We start from the raw sequence: 18793 nt of genomic DNA on the forward strand, positions 1-18793 counted from the left end.
GGTGACTGATATGCAGGAGGGAAGGGATACTATCAAGAGGGCCCTGGATGCTCTGAAGAGGTGGACCAAGACCAGGTTGGATGGGGCTTTGCTCATACAGGCCTAGTAGAAGTTGTCCCTGCCCATGGCAGGGGATTAAAAATAGATGATCTTAAGGGTCTCTTCCAACCCAAACCATCCTAGAATTCTAATATTCTGTGATTAATTTCTCTTCTCCCACATTTTAAATGCATTCAGAGAATGCAATGTCAAGTTGTCAAAAGTAAAATCTTTTATACACATTCCAGTTTTGGACTTGTTTATTTGGAATAGTTTATAAAGTACCCAATTATTTGTAACAGGGCTCCTTTTTCACAGAAAAGAAGTCTATGTTGTGCATAACTAATATCTATGCTTAATAATTTAGCCAAGGAAAACCTGAGGCCTGTTTGTAATGAGCTGATAAGAAAAAGATAACAGATTTCAACAGTACAAGATTCAATTCACAGAACTCTAAATCTGAGAAGAATTAGATATAAGCTTAATTTCTGTCCTAAAATGGAGTGCCAGTTCTTGAGAAGTACTGGTTTTACCCTTTAGTAGCATAATTAATGAAATACAAATTTTATTTAAATGGTAGTTATACAGTGGAATATATAATCTCAATAGTTACACAGTTTCAGTCAGCAACTGGGAGAGGCATTCAATTTATTCCAATCTGTCTATTACTTATTGCCTTTATGCCAAGCAGCAGTTAATATTGTTTAAATTAAATTCAGAAAAGCAAATTTCAAAATGTCTATGAAACTAAAAAATCGTGAACTAACAGTCGTAAGAAGTCCTGTATCTCAAAATCCTGTATGTTTAAACAATATTGCTTTGGCTAATGAAGAAATCCAAGCAAACCACTTCTGTTAGTCAATGTGGTCATAGAATTTAGCATGTTTTACCATATGCTCCCACCAAGCTGATCAATTTTTTTCACAGAATCTTTCAGTTGAAATTGCTTAATGAATGAGGTGGATGAACATACCCCATGTGAACTGTTCTTTATTGATCACTATCTGTATCTGTTCAGTATTACTAACTTTAAAGATAAAATCATTTCTATTTTGTTCAGACTGTTTTACTCAATATTGCCTGTATATCTTAAAGTAAATATTTAAAGAAATAACTCTTCTAATATCTGGATTCACTGTACAACTCCAGTGCAATAGAAAAGAAGTAATAGTAGATACAAGACCTCTAAGTTAGTCAGGGACAGACTGGGAAATATCTTAATACATTACAAAAATCCCAAGAAAGAAAGTTAGAAGAGCTGTATTACAATTTTTAAAAGCAAAAGAATCCTATAAAGAGCAGTAGATCTTTAAAATAATTCTTGCTTAAAGAACAATACCGTACTGTGATAAAAATAAAAGAACTGACCAAAATGCAAATGACTGAGAACTACTTCACTTTTTTTGGAGATGGAAAGAAGAGTAAAAAAGAAAAAGATCTTCCCTACAGCAGCAAGAATAGACAAATGTGATTCGTATCACAAGACCAAGTCCTGCACTTCGTTCACAACAATCCCATACATTGCTGCAGGCTTGGGTCAGATTGTCTGGCAAGCTGCACAGAGGAAAAGGATCTGAGGGTGTTAAGTCAACAGCCAGCTGCACATGAGCCAGCAGTGTGCCCATGTGGCCAAGTAGGTCAATGGCATCCTGGCTGGTATCAGAAATAATACAGTCAGCAGGATGTGAGAAGGGGTCCTTCCCTCTCTACTTGGCACTGGTGAGGCCACACCTCAAATAGTGTGTTAGTTTTTGGCCTCTCACTACAAGAAAGATATTGAGGCTCCGGAGCATGTCCAGAGAAGGGCAATAAAGCTGGTGTGGGGTCTTGAGCACAAGTCTTATGAGGAGCAGTTGAGGGAACAGGTATTGTTTAGTCTGAAGGAGGGTCAGGGGAGACCTTATAGCCCTCTGCAACCTTATAGCTCAACTACAACTTGAAAGGAGGTTGTGGCTTGGTGTGATTGTTGTCCTCTTCTCTCAGGTAACTTGTGATGAGAATTAATGGCCTCAAGTTGCATCCAGGCAGATTCAGGTTGAACGTTAGGGAAAATTTCCTCTCAGAAGAGTGGTGAGGTATTGGAATAGGCTGCCCAGGGATGGTATAGTCATCATCCCTGGTGGTGTTCAAGAAAAAGGTAGTTATGGCACTGGGGCACTGGGTGTCATCATTTAGTAGGGATGGTGGTGATAACAGTTGGATTTCACTGTAGAGGTCATTTCCAACCTTAGTGATTCTATGATTCTGTGCATGATTCCCTATTAATAGTATTCTTCTATTACGTACAAGAAAAATAATAAAATCCAGAGCCATCACTAGAGAAATTTTATATCAGAATTAAAAATGAAAAGTGTCTCCAAGACTAGAATATGTTCAAAACCAAGACATTACCATTATTGCTTGCCATATTTTCCTCTTCACTATTTGTAGGTCTGAAAATCCCTATCTGATTTGAGATTTTAATTTGTTCATCTCTACTAGTAACTTAAAAATCCTGGCAGCTGTCAAAAATCATATCCAAATAAGAGGTGAGATTAAGAGACAATATGCTGAACGTGTTACTTTTAGGTTAAAGGACATCCACAACTGTCCAGAAAAAATGAAGTAGCTCAAAAGATCATAGATAAAATATTCTGTGGAACAGTCACATGTAACTGGCAACAGCACCAGCTCAAACATTAGTCTGTTCCCATGGATAGACCAGGCAACTCAAATACCTCAAATAAGAGATTATTTACTTATGGAGGGATATGAAAGGGACTTAGATGAAAGAGTCAGGATCTAAGAGATGGGCAACAACAGCTAAGGCTGAATCTAGTTACACTGTTTACATGCTATAACAAAGGAGTGTGGGTGAAGTTCATAGAATGGACTGGAAGAGATCTTTAAGCCCATCCAGCTTCAACCCCCTGCCTTTGGCAAGGTTGCCAACCACTCGATCAGGCTCCTCAGGGCTCCTTCCAACCTAGCCTCAACTGCCTCCATGGATGGGATATCTATAACTTCTCTGGGAACCTCTGCCAGTGCCTCACCATCTTCTGAGTAAAAAAATTCTTCCTATTTAAAGAATTTCTGTCTAGCTATCCTAAGGTTACTCTGTGCACAGAAAACCAACCTGTTTCTGTTTGTTTATTTTTTGTTTTGTCTCCATCTTAGACAGGGGATCTAGTAAAAAATACCATGTTTTTTCTCTAGGCCACATTCCAAATTTCCTTGTGCAGAAAGTAAGAGTACATCACACCTAGACCATGGTGGGTAGGTGCCATGCAGCCTGGCATGGACTTGAGGAATGCCTCTATGCCTGCTGCTTGGAGTGCAGCCCAAGTGATGCAAAGAAGCAGCAGCCTGAAATTGGCAGCACAGCCTAACAAAGGCAGGAGCCTTGTGTCTGGAAAGTTAGGAGCAGATACTAAGCACAGGGAGAGTTTTCTCCTCCCCCAGCCTGTGCAGGCAAATGAATGTCACCAGCATGTGCAGCAGTTGCCTGCAGCTCTTGCATTCAATTCAGTTGTGTTAAAATGTCAAGCAGGATCTTTGCCATTGGCATAAACATTTTAGAGATGCTTCAGGGAATACACTTCAGTGTGTACATTTCTGCTAGTTCTTGTCTTGCAACAGAGGAAAGATCCCTCAGAAACAAACACAGTCTGTGACTTGTAGTGCAAAGTAGGTTTTCAGCTGCGAACAGATGAGGGTTTGGAAGGGAGGGGAGGAGAGGTGTCAAGATCTAAGAACCTAGAGAAAGGTCAGACATTTCCCTTAAACATGCAGCTCTTTGAGAACAAACCACACGGCACTCTTAAATTATATATAAAACATTGTTCCTGCAGCATTTGTAATTTCATATCCAAAATTCCCCAGCAGTAGCAGAAGACAGTCGTACAGATCCCTAAAGTGCCTGGGAGATTTCAAGGTCATACACAGTGTGAAGAAAAACGCTTCCCTTTAGCTTTTTCCATGTCTGTCAGAGTGGTGATTAAATTAAATGGGAAAAGACAACTAAGGAGCATTGCAAGAATATCACATTTTGTAGCTGCATGGCTTGTGTGAGACACTGTTCTTTAAGAAAGCTAAACAATCACTATTCCCCCTCCTGTTAAATCTAGTAGCCTCTGAGATACTGCACTATGTCCTACGTTCCATGAGTGCAAAGTGATACTGAAAAGGATCAAAGTAATAAATGAACACCTGATTTTCACAATCAATAGAATTCAGCAAGGGAGAAATATCATGGCAATGGTCTGCAGTTTTCCTCACACAATTAGGTAGCCTTCAATTTAAGAAGACTGAGATGCATAGCTTTATACAGACTCTCTCTTTCCATTCCAGCTCTTTTCTTAGACAACAAATTATACATACATACATGCCCATAAGGGATTGTGATGGTCTGAAAAGATAGCAAACCTCCTTTTCTCTTAATCTCTTCGACAAGATGCATATGACCGCAGCAGAGTTATTGAGAGCTATGAGCTATATGGGTCTATATATAAGCCTAATAAGTGTAGTCATCTCACAATTTGAACGTAGAAAAAAGCACATAATGTAGCTAACTCATACATCCTTCTCTTTACACTCACATACCATTTCCTTTTATTCTTAGTGATGCATGGAAGCAATGAAGAGAAATGCTAACAAAATACAAGCGTAGAGTTTTGTAAATTCTTGTCTCAGACTACATATTATTGTCATCAAGAACCATAAAGTTTACAGAAAAGCTCCTCTGATTTTTTCCTCATTTTTTGCTATTGTGGCAGGAATGAAAAATATTTAAAGTGACAAACTGCTTTTTCATTTGTGGCCTCGAACAACTGTTGAAAGGCACTTAAATAAAGACCCTTTTCCCCCTAATTCTGGCAGATACAACAGATTGAGACATCACTAGACAACTACTAGAATGAAGTAATTAAACATTATAATGTGCAAAGAGCATTTTAGAGGCAGCAATTAGATCACTCAAATTAGATGTTTTGTTTGCTCAAACATGTCTGTTAATCCGAGAGAACAAAAGGCTTCATTTACAAACAATGCAGCATCAGACTTTCAAAGCACATTGCTAGAACATGGTGGACTGCTGCCCATAGACAGTATATAGATAGATATTTATATACCAAATATATCCACTTGTTTTTTTCCTTTTTCTATCTGTACCCAGAAGGTAAAAACAGCAGAGACCTGCCACAGTCTTCTGAGCCCAACATTGGCACACCACCAGGTTGCACCCAGTTACTCTGCCTCTTGGTATGAGCAGCGGTTGCTCAAATGCCATGTATGGGCCCTACCTTGGACTGGACCCAGTTTCTCAAATGCAAGACAATAATGCATCAGCAGTACGACATGAACCGATCTGATCTGCTTGTTTATCTTTTGAAATTTCACTTGTAAGCATTTTGTTCTGAGCTTATATGTTTCAATTTTAACTTATTGTTTCTGAAGCTTTCCTGTTCATTACCTTGAAAATTGAAGTCTTTGGGTCTGGACACAAGAAGAGTAAATGAATAAAAGCAATATGATCATCCTTTTAAAATAATAAGAATAAAATAAAATTGATATTGTTCTTCTGTTATGCTTTAAAGAACAGCTTAACGCCATTTAGCTCACTCTGAAAGTAATGCCCCTGTCTATTTCTGTGGAAACTACAGCAGATACAAAGATCACAATAACATTATTTGATAGAGCAAATTCTCAGCTACGAAACACTATTTTTCAACATAGTCACCAACATTAGCTATGCAATAAACAAGACCTTGCATTATGTGCTTATAAAAATCTGCACCAATGGACGTGACATACTGTTGCCATTGACTCACTGTGCTCACATACACTCTTTGGTCTCCATCAACATCCAGCAAGCACTGATGAGTGTCAATGGTTGTAATTATTCCCACACTGAGGAATCCAGCGACGCATCTCCGCTTCATATTCACTTCCATGTCAGAAGCCGTTTTGTCAGACCGCCCCTCTGCTGCCACCTGCCAAATGGCAACAAAATGTAATGGAATATTGGATAAAAGGTCACTTTCTAAAAAGTAAAATAATTAGTAAAATTAGTAAAGTAAAAAAAAAAAGCAGACATAATGCACTGACTTCTAAGTTACTCTTTGACAATGTTATATACACTCTATATCTTAAGTAAGAAAGTGTTTTCTTAATGAAAATCTCTGAAAAACCATCCAAAAATCTTCATTATAGTTTACACTAACTATTGTAATTAAGCACCAAGAAAGTTGTTCACATAATATAAGCTGAGTGTATTCACAGGTTAAAACATATGTACCTGGCCAAACAACAGAGCGTGGACTCATTCAGGAACAGAATATTGCAGAATGCTGAAACAGGAATGACTAAATTTGACACTGGTCAGAAATTTCTTACAAAACACCATCAGAGCACTAAGTCATGATTATAATATTCTGCTATTTACAAATCATCCAATGAATCTCCAATGAAGCTTGAAAACTGAAAATGTTTCACATGTCTGTTGTTTTAGACACCAAGACAGATGCTGGGTAAGTAAATCATGTGCATTGTCAGCTAGGTGCACATTGAGAGTGGAAAAAGTCCAGACCCAGTCCCATTTAAATCACTAGCATCTTTTACACTGATTTCTGTTCAGCTAGAACTAGATGCTGAATATATTTTCTTTGAAATCAAGGTTATTCTGAATGATCTGTGCCTTCTAGGTACTGCAGGAATAAGTACAGAAGCAATAATCAATGGGGCCATTTATAAATAACGTTGCTGAGCTTGTTTCCAGGAGGAAGTCTCTCTTTGTTTCTTCTTTCCTTCTACTAGTGAATAGCTTTTGCTAAAGCTGCAAAGAACATCCTGGAGCACAGCAGGACATACCTTTCAAAGGATTAGCAGTTTTTAGAGCAGGTACTCAGCTGGCTTGAACATGTTTTAGTCCTAAATAGTCTCTTATGTCAACATGAACTTTGCAGAGGGAGAAAAAAGATTTTCCCTTTGTTTCTCATTTTCAGCCAGAAACCGGTTGCAGATGTATAATATGATTATTGCCAAGGCTGATTCACTGCCTTTCAGCAACACAGGTAAAATGAAAACATTGTAGATCCTGCAGAAAGAAAAAAGCTGAGATGTGCTTCCTCCACTCACATACAGGAGAGGAGGAAAGAGAGGGACAACTCTTGTTGGTCTGACTTGCAACGCTGCTTGCATGATGTTGCTCTTGGAAGAGGTCAGCTCTCTGAGAAATAATTCATTCTCCTCACAACTTAATGTCTGCCTCTGTAGCATCAATCAGGGCTTTGACACAGAAAAATGAGCTAGCAGGACCAGGGCAGTTCCATCAAAGCCACAGAACAGATCAGGTGTTGTAACAATCTTGCCTATACCTAATCCCAGATTGTCATAAATAGGTTATACAGTATTCCTATCTAATTGTCCTTGTATATCCCAGTGGCTTGGGAATGGGAACAATCTTTTCTATTACAAAGGAGTGTAACCAGCAGGAAAAAGCCAATTCACTTCCCTCAAGGAAAAGCAGTCAATCCACTCATCCACTAGAATCTTAGAAGAACTCACAACAGAAGAATTGAAAGAAATTATGAAGAAAAGTGAAGCAAAAGCAGTAAAGAATACCTGGTTCTACCTGTGTCCCAGCAGCTATCTGGAGCCATAGAGCAAAAGCAGGATCTGCATTCCCTCCAAGATTCTTGCTGGTAAAGGGTACCATTGCTCTTTCTGTCATGGGCAGATTTGGCAGTTATTCTGGCACCAAAACAAACCTCACTTTGGGTGATGTTTACCTCTCCAGCTGCAGTGTTTGATCCTGAGAGATACTGTGAATGCCCTGCTGGTGAGTATAATTGGCCTCTTGAGGGGGGGAATCAAGCAAAGAATGCTCATAAAAACATAGCACATGCTCCAATTTGCCACATTCTCAGGGCTGCCACAAGAACATCAGTATAATCTCAGCTCATGTGACTATGAGCATAATACTGCAGCCCTTAAATCATAAGGTCCTGTCTCACCCTTTGAGCATATATGCAGAGTTCAGCATTTATCTAGCATTTATCTAGCATTTATCAGCACTATGAGAACTCAGCAAAATATAAAGCCCTTTCCCTTATTTGTATGCATATGTTCTTTATTTACATTTCTTCTCATGTGACTGTCAGACATCAATATTCACTGCAGTAGCTGGAGGGAGGCAGGGAAAAAGGAGAATGAATGCATCATTACATATTATTATTGCTTACTATATTACTTACTATCGTAACTCACCACTGAAGCTTCCTTTCCTGATTTAAGCCAAGCAAGTCAAACGGATTAAGAGCAGCTGACAAAACCAAACCAAAGCCATTGGAGTATGATGAAAACCAAGGAAGATTATTAATGTGTTTCAGGTAAAGGAGAAAGATGCAATTATAAGATTCAAGGAAAATAAGGCATAAAGAAATCTGCACTGAAAGTCAAATCCTTTGAAATGATTTAATTTAATAAATTCTCCTATCACTTGAAGTTTAAAAGATTCACAGCAAATATCATTGCTTGCCAGAAAAGCTTTGACAGAACACGCTTTGAAATATTCATCATCTAACTCCAAGGGTACAGTAAGAACTAGAAATAATGTGTTGTTTCTTTTTCTTTTTTTGTAAAGGCAGCTTTAAAAGAGACCACTATTACTCTGACAGTGCATTTCAAGGAAATAAAAAAGAAATGAGATTATTTTATTTCTTTTTTCCTCCTCTTTTGAAAAAGTGTTCTGTAATCTTGATCTCAGTACACTAAGTACACTGAACTGCTTCCTCTGTATGAAAGATGTGCACTAGGATCTATTCTACTCTGATCAAAAACAGATGAGATGCACCTGCAAGAGACTGAGAAAATCAACAATGTCTGCACGAAGTACCAACATAGAAGAATTCATAGGTATGACTAAAGAAGGAGGAGAATACTGGAAGGATCTGATGATAAACTCCTCTGTAACAAATGGAACCCCTATATTTAGAGAGCTTTTATGAACTGGTTGGCGAGGGATGGGCTAATTGAGTGCCTGAAACACTTCCACTCTACCTTGTTGGTGATTAATACCGTTTGGATTACATCAGGCTGTGCTACAATGCAAACAAGAGCCTGGATCTCTCTGCTCTAGCAATTGCACAAACAAGCCTTCATTCCTATAAGTCTGACTGGCTGAAGACTCTTGTGTCGTCTGCAATATTTTTTTAAGTGTTAAGATTCCTTGAATCATGACAGCAAGGGTTAATCACTGTTCAGCTGACCTGAATTTCCTTCTGAACATTCTATGACATGGAGCCTGCTCAATTCAACCAAATTCAGAAAAAAAGGTCAACACATTTAATGCCTTTTTTCTTGCCTCGGTGTTTAATAGTAATGACAGATCCTGAGATGCTCAGACCTCAGATTTGGAGGATCATGACTTGGGAAGCAGTGACTTCCTAACATTGTAAGGCAACAAATTTGAACATTCGTTAAGTCCATGGGAATTGATGGGATTCATCCCAGAGCTCTGAAGGAAGTAGGCCTTATATCTGGCCAACTCTTAACAGTTTGCCTAAGCCAATGGGAACTGGGAGGTGCTTATTGCTTCCTGGAGGGATGAGAGGCCTTGCAGAGGGATTTAGATGCATGGGAGCATTGGGCCATTATCAGTACCATGAAGTGCAACAAAGCAAAATGTTGATGCTACACCTGGGATGGAGCCATGCTGAACACAGGCAGAGGCTGGGGGATGAGTGGTTGGAGAGCAGCTCAGCAGAGAGGGACCTGGGGGTGCAAGTGACAGCAGCTCAGCAGGAGCCATTGGTCTGCCTGGCAGCCAAGGGGCAAATCACGTTTGGGGTGCATTAAACACAGTTCAGCCAGCTGATCGAAAAGTGTGGTTATCCCACTGTATTTAGTGATGATGCAGCCCCATTTTGAATATTGTGTGCATTTCTGAGCTCCATGGTATAAAAAGGGTGTTAAAATCCTTGAAAGCTTCCAGAGGAAGCACCGAAGCAGGTAACAGAGCTGCCAGGTATGTCCTGTGAGGAAAGACTGAGGACACTTGGGCTGTACAGTCTGGAGGAGAGGAGGCTCAGAGGTGACCTTGATACTCTCCACAACTCCCTGAGGGGGGGGAGCAGAGGGTCCACCTGCCTCAGGCTGTGGGTTGAAGCAGCCCCTGAGCCTACCTCAGCACCTGCTCTAAATGACTGTAGCTCTTGACCACAAATTTAAAAGCCATTTCTATAGCAACAGCAGCAGCATGTCCATACACAGCCTTGGGATAAGGCATGAAAAAAGGTTGGCCTTTTTGCTGTACAGTCTGCTGTAACAGGTATCACACCCCAGCCCTCACACACAGTTTTATCTGTGGTGAGGTTAAAAGAATGAAGTCTCAAAAGAAATCTTTCCTTCCTCATCTCCCAGCACAGATCTCCAGAATTCTCTGAACGTGAATCCAATTGAAATAACTTTCCTCTTAAAATTACAGAGCATCTCAGAGGGAAAAGAAGATTTCCACAGACAAAGCTTCTGAAACCAGAGTCTGAAAAGCTGTTGTAATATTGATGTTTACAAATGATCATACCAAGGTGACAAAAACAATACATTAACAAGCAAGGCTCCATCATTTTGATTCAGAAACAAGCTGCTGCTATTCTGGGAGCAGAGGTACTGTACACCCATGCCCCTACAATGCTGAATACCATTCACCAAAGTCCAGCTTGCACACATATGGCCCTCTGTACACATCCTACTCCCTGAAATGGGCTAGATCAAATCAAAAGAGGCTGTCATCGGAAAAGCAAGGAGCTGCAAAGACTTCCTGTCAGATGGGTAAGGAGGACAAGATGGTGACAAGCGCACCATCTGGCAATTCTCTCTTCTCCTGTGTGCTGCAGCACACAGCCCAGATTAAAACACTTGCAGGAAATGCTTCCTAGACCCATTGCTTCCCAGCTCCTATGTTACCCTCCTCCTCACACAGCATGTGGGGAAGTACAGAGACAACAAAGTTATTTGCAGTGGTTTGGGGCAGGGTACCAGTGGAACAGCATCTGGAGGATATGTCCAACCCTGGCCCACTTCCACCTTACTTGTGTGACCCTGTAGCACACAAGGCTCCAGAGCTTGAGAAGCATGTGTTGTGCTCGGAGGCTGCACAAAACTCAAATCACCAAGGGTCTGGCCCTGCTGGCTTCATGCTTTTCAAAATACCTGTAATCACTTTGAAAATCAGGGGAGCCATTACTAAGCATAAGTTAAAAGACAGAGAACCAGGTTCTATTCATAGGTTGGAGGCTGGGAGTATAAATATTATAGGTCACTTTAAAGCTGGAGCAGAGATCTTAGAACACTTTAAATCAACCTTCTGAGATTCACCTTGGCAAAATTCACATCTAGAGACATATTGAATTCAAGCTTATCTACTTGAAAACTTTAATGTTATTAGGGCATTAGAAAACACTGTTACTCAAAAGGCAAAGGAAATATTTCTATTTGTGAAAGGAATAAATGCACATAAAAAGCATATTGAAGTATATATTACAAGTCACATTTAAGGATAAGTAGGTCGTACAGGACGTCAGGTGTATTTAGAAAGTGATTAAAATACTGAAAAATGGTTTTGTTTTAATTTTTACACCAATTGACAAAGAATAAATAAAATTTGGCAATATTATTACATTTAAAAAAGGGTTTTAGAATCCAATAACATTAGATACTTATTAGCTGCAGCATTCAATCAGGAAAGTTATGCAAGCATTTTAAGTGCTTACTGTTGTGGCAGAACAAAAACGAGATTAAAAAAAAAAAAAACACACAATCAAACAAAACCCACATGAAAGCTTTTTCTTGCCCTTTTGTCACAGATAATTAACTGCTCCTTTCGTTAAAACATCGCTGAAATCACTGTTAGCAACTTCTCTTTTAAAATACTGGGCAGGAAGGGAGGTGCGCCAGCCCTATTCTGTATTTGAATAGGTGGAAAAATTAGATCTGTTGTCAATTTCTTCTGCCATTTACCTGCCTGGACAAATTTTGATGCATTACGAAACAGTAGAAGATGCTTAGGACCCAGATGATGCAGGGATCAAGAGGCCAAGAAAAGTTATATCCTCCTAGTTTTATCAGACTATCAGACTGTGACAATTTCAATGAAGTTTCTGCTAATATAAACAAAAAGCAAGAGGAGAGAGAATCCTGGAATGAGAATATTTATTGAAAATAGTTTAATTTCCATGAAACGTGGGTGCTGATAATAGTATTTGGAAAATCCAGCTGCTCAATGTACAATTTTATTTACAGGAGCTAAAATGCATTCAGCTAACTATCAAATAAGGACATTTTTTGGATGGCATTTTTTAAGCTGTCTTTATAAAATCCTTCATTAGGATCATACTAAGATCCTGCCAATTATCTTGAACTAGAATAAATCAGGTCATTGTTCCTGACCCTGCTCAGAATCCTGACAAATAAAATTCTCATGTATAATCTAATTTAATGAAAAAATAAGTAAATAATGATTGAAAGAGAGGCTATTTCACCCGCGGAATTATCTCACAGAGAATTAAGGTAATTTGGAATAAGAACATTTTCTTAGTAAATTATTAAAGAATATGAAATTAATTCAAACTACGGGATAATCTGGCCTCACGTCCCTACACAGAAACTGCAGAGTTGTATTTACATTTTAAATTTAAATAAATTAGCATAAGGGGGACCTACTTACTTCATTTTAACAGTATCATATGCTAATAGCATTACAGTAGATTTTTGACAGTCTTTCCTAAGATATATGAGTTTGCTCTGAAAGCAGATCAAGACTTTCTGCATGTCTTCCTTAGAACTTCCCTTCCCCTTTTTAGTTTCTGAACTACTTTGGATAAGGAAAGGTATATTTATGCCCATAGTCTTCTGCAGAATACAGACTCAGCTTACTCTGTGTTAATTATGCATTGGCTCCAATACAAAAGCCACATATCTGTGTTAGTACAATGTTTTCTAGTTACCTTCTGTCAGTCCTCAGCACAATCATAAGCTTATACAGAGTTGCTTTCACAAAATTTTCATTCCAGTTTTCTGCAGCCTCAGTTCCTTCTTGTAGAATTGCTGGAATGGATGGGACTCTGTTCATTTTCTACTTTGTTACTGAATCACTTGAAGAGCATTAAAACCACAGGCATCTTCTCCTAACTTCATCACTTGGATACAACATATGTTCTTTCCCAAACATATGGCTTTTTTTTTTATTCTTTTTCTTTTTTTCACTTGTAGAACCCTCAGACCACACTCACAGTATTAATGCCTCCAGCTTTGACCAGCCAGATAAATTATCTTCTCATAATGATCAGAGCGTTTCTGTTCTAGAGCTTACCCTGAGATATTTACTCCTTGCAGTATTTTCTCTGGACTTCTCTACTTTTTTTTCTGTTCACTATCTTAGACGTAGAAAGTTTCTTTTTATCATCCTCATTTAAAAGAACTGCTAAGTAATATAAACATCTTTTGTTCAGCATCTTCTTCTGCATGTAGCAGCGAGTTTTCCTGGTTTTGTTTGACTGTTCTTAACAAATCTGTCTCCTCTTTCAGCTTGCTGTCACATATTATTTGGATTTCAACGTTCAGATCCTCTCTTTCTGTGATACCAACCCATCTCCCAGATGGTTGAAAATATGTTAATTTCAAATTACTTCATGGTTTTCCTCATATTTTTTTCCTTACCTTTGGAAACTTTCTCACAGCGCAATTCTTGCTGAGAACAAAAATGATGATCAGAAACACTATTTTGACCTAACTTACAAGGTCTTGTTAAAGAAGTCATTTTACAAGAAGTTCTTAAGTTTTCTCAGTCAAGTAAAATACAATCATTTGATTTTTCTAGTAACTTGTTCGAAGAATGGGCCACGATCAGATTTTCATATCTTCCTCTTTACAAGGGTTTTATTTTTATCAGTCTTTAACATTTATTAGCCAAATATCAGTTTAAGATTCAGCTTGAGGAATTCTCTATGTGCCACTAAGAGCTACTTGCAATATGAAAGAGGAATTCTGAAAGACATTTGAGAGACATCAGCCTTTGCTGTAATGCAAGCAGCTAACCATTAGAAAATCACAGTATTGCTGAATGACAGAATTGTAGGGGCTGGAAAGGACCTCTAGGGAGCATTGAGTCCAAATTGCACCAGGGTAAGTTTAGATTGGATATCAGGAAACACTTCTTTACAGAAAGGGTTGCTAAGCACTGGAATAGACTGCTCAGGGAGGTGGTTGAGTCACCATCCCTGGTGCTCAGGGCCACGATTTAGCAGAGGGTTGTTAGAGTCAAGGTATTATCGTTAGGTTCTGGTTGGACTCCATGATCTTGAAGGTCTTTTCCAACCTGAGCTATACTATGACTCTAAGATCTAAACAGAGAAAACGTTACATTACCTTCCTTTACTGGGTGGAGTCCTATGGTGGTCTCTCAGTAATTAGTTGCTGTAAATGCTAGTATGAAAACTTAAAACTACAAAAATAGGATTCTAAAAGACAGGCCTAGATAAGTAGAAGGAAATGTTTTCAGAATAATGTGCATGTAAACGAAGTGGGCACAAATAAATTGGTCTAGAAGAGGTCTCCAGGAAGTGATCCACTGGGAGACAAAGGATGGGACTGTAAATCAAGAGGCAACACCTTGAATCACTTGCTTCAAATTTTGACACAAAACACTATGCATGTACCAGCTGCAGTCATTTATAGCATCTCTTATTCCTTTGCTCATTCATAACTGTTCCTTTTGTTCAACACTGGAAGAACAGTACTAGTAAAAATGTGTTTTCAAGGACTCTGCATCCTGAGTCCTGGACTGCTAGTGGTACCCCCAGCATCTCCCAGAATGTGATGCAGGGTAGTGCATGGCAGGGAGTGTACCAATGTACAGGAAGATGAGACAGTTCTAGATAGTTTCACAGAGACATCACCTGCACAGATAAGAAATGTACTTTGCTACTTTCAGCACAAGACAGCAGAGAATAACCTGTCTTATCTACTAGCACAACATAAGACTCTAATAATTCTGCTGACAAGAATGCAATTACTTCCTCACCCTCTTCTAAAATCATCGCTGATTTTGATTGCCCAAGTTGCCCCACAATTGGAGATGGTGCAGGAAAACTTGGAGTAATGACTGAAAACCAGATACGCACCATTGCCTCCATGCAGCTGAACGATTCCCTTTCTTCTTTCCTTCTGCTTGCTAGTCACGTCAGAAAGCCTCATTACAAAAAATGGTCTCCCACTTGGGGTGTGCACTTTTTGAAACCCTTGACAAGCAGAAGAGGAGAGCGGGACAAATAGTGGAATATAAACAATTCCATGAAGCCAGCCCCTCATTTTTATTCTGATTTTTTTTTTTTTTTTTAATTCTGTTTTCCACACCCATTCACATGTATGAGTTAGTATTTGCATAAGTGCTGGGAATAAGGGCCCTTAAAAGTACTTATTCATATGCAAACAAGGCTATTCACTCTTGTTCCAAAAGTGTTTGCCCTCTGTTTACAAGGCTTCAGTAGCTAAACCACAAAGTAGAAAAAAAAACCATCATGAATTCCAGCTGGTCAGTGATATACCATCAATAACATTAATTGTCCCAAAGATAAAATCAAAGAAGCAGGCAGAAAAATACTGACACGGATGGCATCTTGATCCAACGACCTACTGAGAATAAACATACACAAATCAGACTCTGCACACAGTGATTCAGAAAACACTGCATTTGCTGATAAGCTAGTTGCCTGATAAAGAGGCGCATCTACTACAGCGGAGAATGCCTTAGCACCTACCTCTGCTTTTTGCTGCCACATAAGGAAACCCCTGTTTCAGTGTTTTATCATTTGCTTCATTCCGACGTCCAGGAGCAAAGCAATCCACAGAAAGAAAAGAAAATCTCCCTAAGAGATGTTAGGGATGCTCACCTGGGAACATAATTCAGCTTCTCAGCGCTGACTCAGATAAAACAAGTACTTGAACTTGCTTTTCTCTGTCCCTAGTAAATTGGAACACCAGTATCTTCTAGAGATGTTAACATTTTGTCATATTCAGCAACTAAAACTCTTTTAACTCTACAATTTTTTTTTTCTTTTTTTCTTTTTTGCTTGCTTTTTAATTTTACCAGCAAACGCCTGGTGAGCTGAGTGCACTTGCCTTACATATATATGATTCATATATATGATTCAGACTCAAATTCCTCTTCCACACTGGGCCTACCCTGAGCTTTTGAACATATGTTGAGCAGTTTCCACAGTACTGAAGTAATCACTTACAGGGCTAAGTGATACATGGGCATCTCAATCTCCTTCCTGGGGGAGATGTGTTCAAGTAAAATGAATAAACAGAATCTTTGCAATTCTCTTCCTAGGATATACTGCTTTTTAGGTGGATCAGCATTTTCTGAGATAAGATTTTATTGAAAAACAAACAAACAAACAAACCCAACTGTTTCTCATTCTGCAAGAACACAAGAACTAAACTGAAGAATTATGAGAAGGTTCATCTTCTGATAATATGGGAAATTCTGTACACAACATACGTTGGTTGTAAATTCTACTCAAACATAAAAGAATGGCGTTGATGTGGTATTTTTTCCCAATTAATGCTTTGCTACAAATATTCTATCAGTAGTTTCAGATACGCTGTTTCTTTCTTCCTCAGTAAATGTTCTGAAAAGAGAAAGGTCAAATTACTGCATAAGAGGTAAATTTCGAACCGTCTCAAACGAACTAATTTTCATAGAAACTAAGAAATGCTGGATCACATCTTGGCGTCAGTTATGACAGCTTAATCATACTGACACAGATTTCACAACCAAAATTTTTCTTTCGCATCTGCTGTCTAACAAAAAAGAAATCACAGCATGATCAACATTCATTCCGTATGCACAGCAAAACCAGTCTATATTGCAGTTAAGCTTTTGAAGATCTCTTTGCTAGAAACACTCTCCACTTTTTAAGAACCAAGAGCACACACCTTGAACACCGTGACCTTCCCTTCCCAGGAGCCCAGGTATGCTGAACTGTATAGCAGAACCAAGAAACGTATGGCAGAACTGTATGGCAGAACCAAGAACCTTCTCCAGTGGTGGTCAGTTTCAGACCAGAACACTTCTCTGTCAGCAGCTGAAAACAGAGCAGGAAATGACCTCTGAGAACAAAAATAATACCGTGTGCATTTTTATGTATGCCAACAATCAATACAACAGAGAATGGGAGAATTCAAGTCGCAAGCATTCAGAACATGGTTGTAAAGGGAAATTATTCTGGTGACCTCTCAAAATGTATTAAAGATTTTCTTGCCAAGTTCAGATAGGTTGATTGAACTTGATTAATTCAATAGTTTTCATTTTAAAGTGAACTGCTTCTTTCTTCCTTCTCCAAAAGATTTTCCATTTACTGGAGTTATCTTTGGTTGAGATATATGATTTTCTCACACATTTCTCTCATTTTCAATAGAGTCAGGCTGCAGCAATCAGTAGGAGATACAGAAGAATTCTACCCTGATGTACATTTTGATAGAGATCCATTTTTGCATTCTCTTATAGTTTGCATTTGTACTGAGTATAAGCTGCACGAGGATAGCAATTGATTTACAAAACAGACTGCATGCAGTACATACAAACTGATTCCTCTTACCAAACAGAAATGTCTTTCTGAATGCAACAGCTTGCTGCAGAAGAGTATGCTGAGCTGAAAAGCAAATACAGCTATCTGATTAATTGATTCTGACCTCATAAATATTATACTTTGGGGGCTCTAATGGAACTTCCTGAGGGTAAATTGCACGGTTCACCTCATTCATTTATATCTCTGGCTGACAGATGTACATTATGAAATGTCACTGAATATGCTGGCAATAAATGAGATATAACATTAGCATCTTGGTTCTGTTTTCCTGAAGGAATGCTTTTGTTAAAGAATCCCACACCGGTAAAAATATTATTCTCTACCAGGTTTACATCTTTCTATTTTAATCAGTCTCCCAGAAATACATACTGGCCTTTCAAAAAAAAAAAAAAAAAGAGAGAAAATGCCCATAAATTAATGAAACAAGCTGCTCTTTTGTTGTACGTGTTTCCATTGTGAAGCTATATTGTTGGAGAGTATTAGGCTGTGACAGGCATTTGATAGCATAGTAGTCACACTAATGTTGTGGTTATTATCTTTACTACCATGCAGTGAAACACAGTTAATTAAAATACAGCAAAGAAATTGTTCTCTCCCCAACCCACACATAAATGAGGCGATAAATTTGTTGTTGTGGTCAGCATACAGTCTCCCTTGACCCTCTGCATGTGTTTAGACATTATTCCTTTATATTTTATTTTTCATTTTATTGCCATTTGAGACTGATATAACTGCACGTAGAGGTCTAGGGAATAACAGCAAATAACCATGACATGCACAGTTTAATGAAATGATAGACTGTGGTGCATTACAATAAAACTCATAAGAATATATGCCAGACTCCTGTAAGGTGCACAAATTCCAATAACCCATTAATCCTTGCTAGGAGCAGGCCATTACTGCAAAGGTAACTTTGCTGAGGGATGGAATGAGGTGAAGGAGAAGAAGAAGGGAGGGAGGGAGGCTGTGTGAGGAATAGAGCTACCGGTGAGTGCAGCAGTTAGAGGAAATAAACCATCCCTGTGGGATTAAACCTGCTTTTAACTATCCCCTTTCCTCCCGCTGTTGGGGCACAGTTGTTACAAAGGACAGCACTAGAAAAACATGTAATTTATCCCTCACTAGTC

This window comes from Tympanuchus pallidicinctus, unplaced genomic scaffold (assembly GCF_026119805.1).
Source record: "Tympanuchus pallidicinctus isolate F22 unplaced genomic scaffold, pur_lepc_1.0 scaffold31, whole genome shotgun sequence".
Classification (NCBI taxonomy): Eukaryota; Metazoa; Chordata; class Aves; order Galliformes; family Phasianidae; genus Tympanuchus; species Tympanuchus pallidicinctus.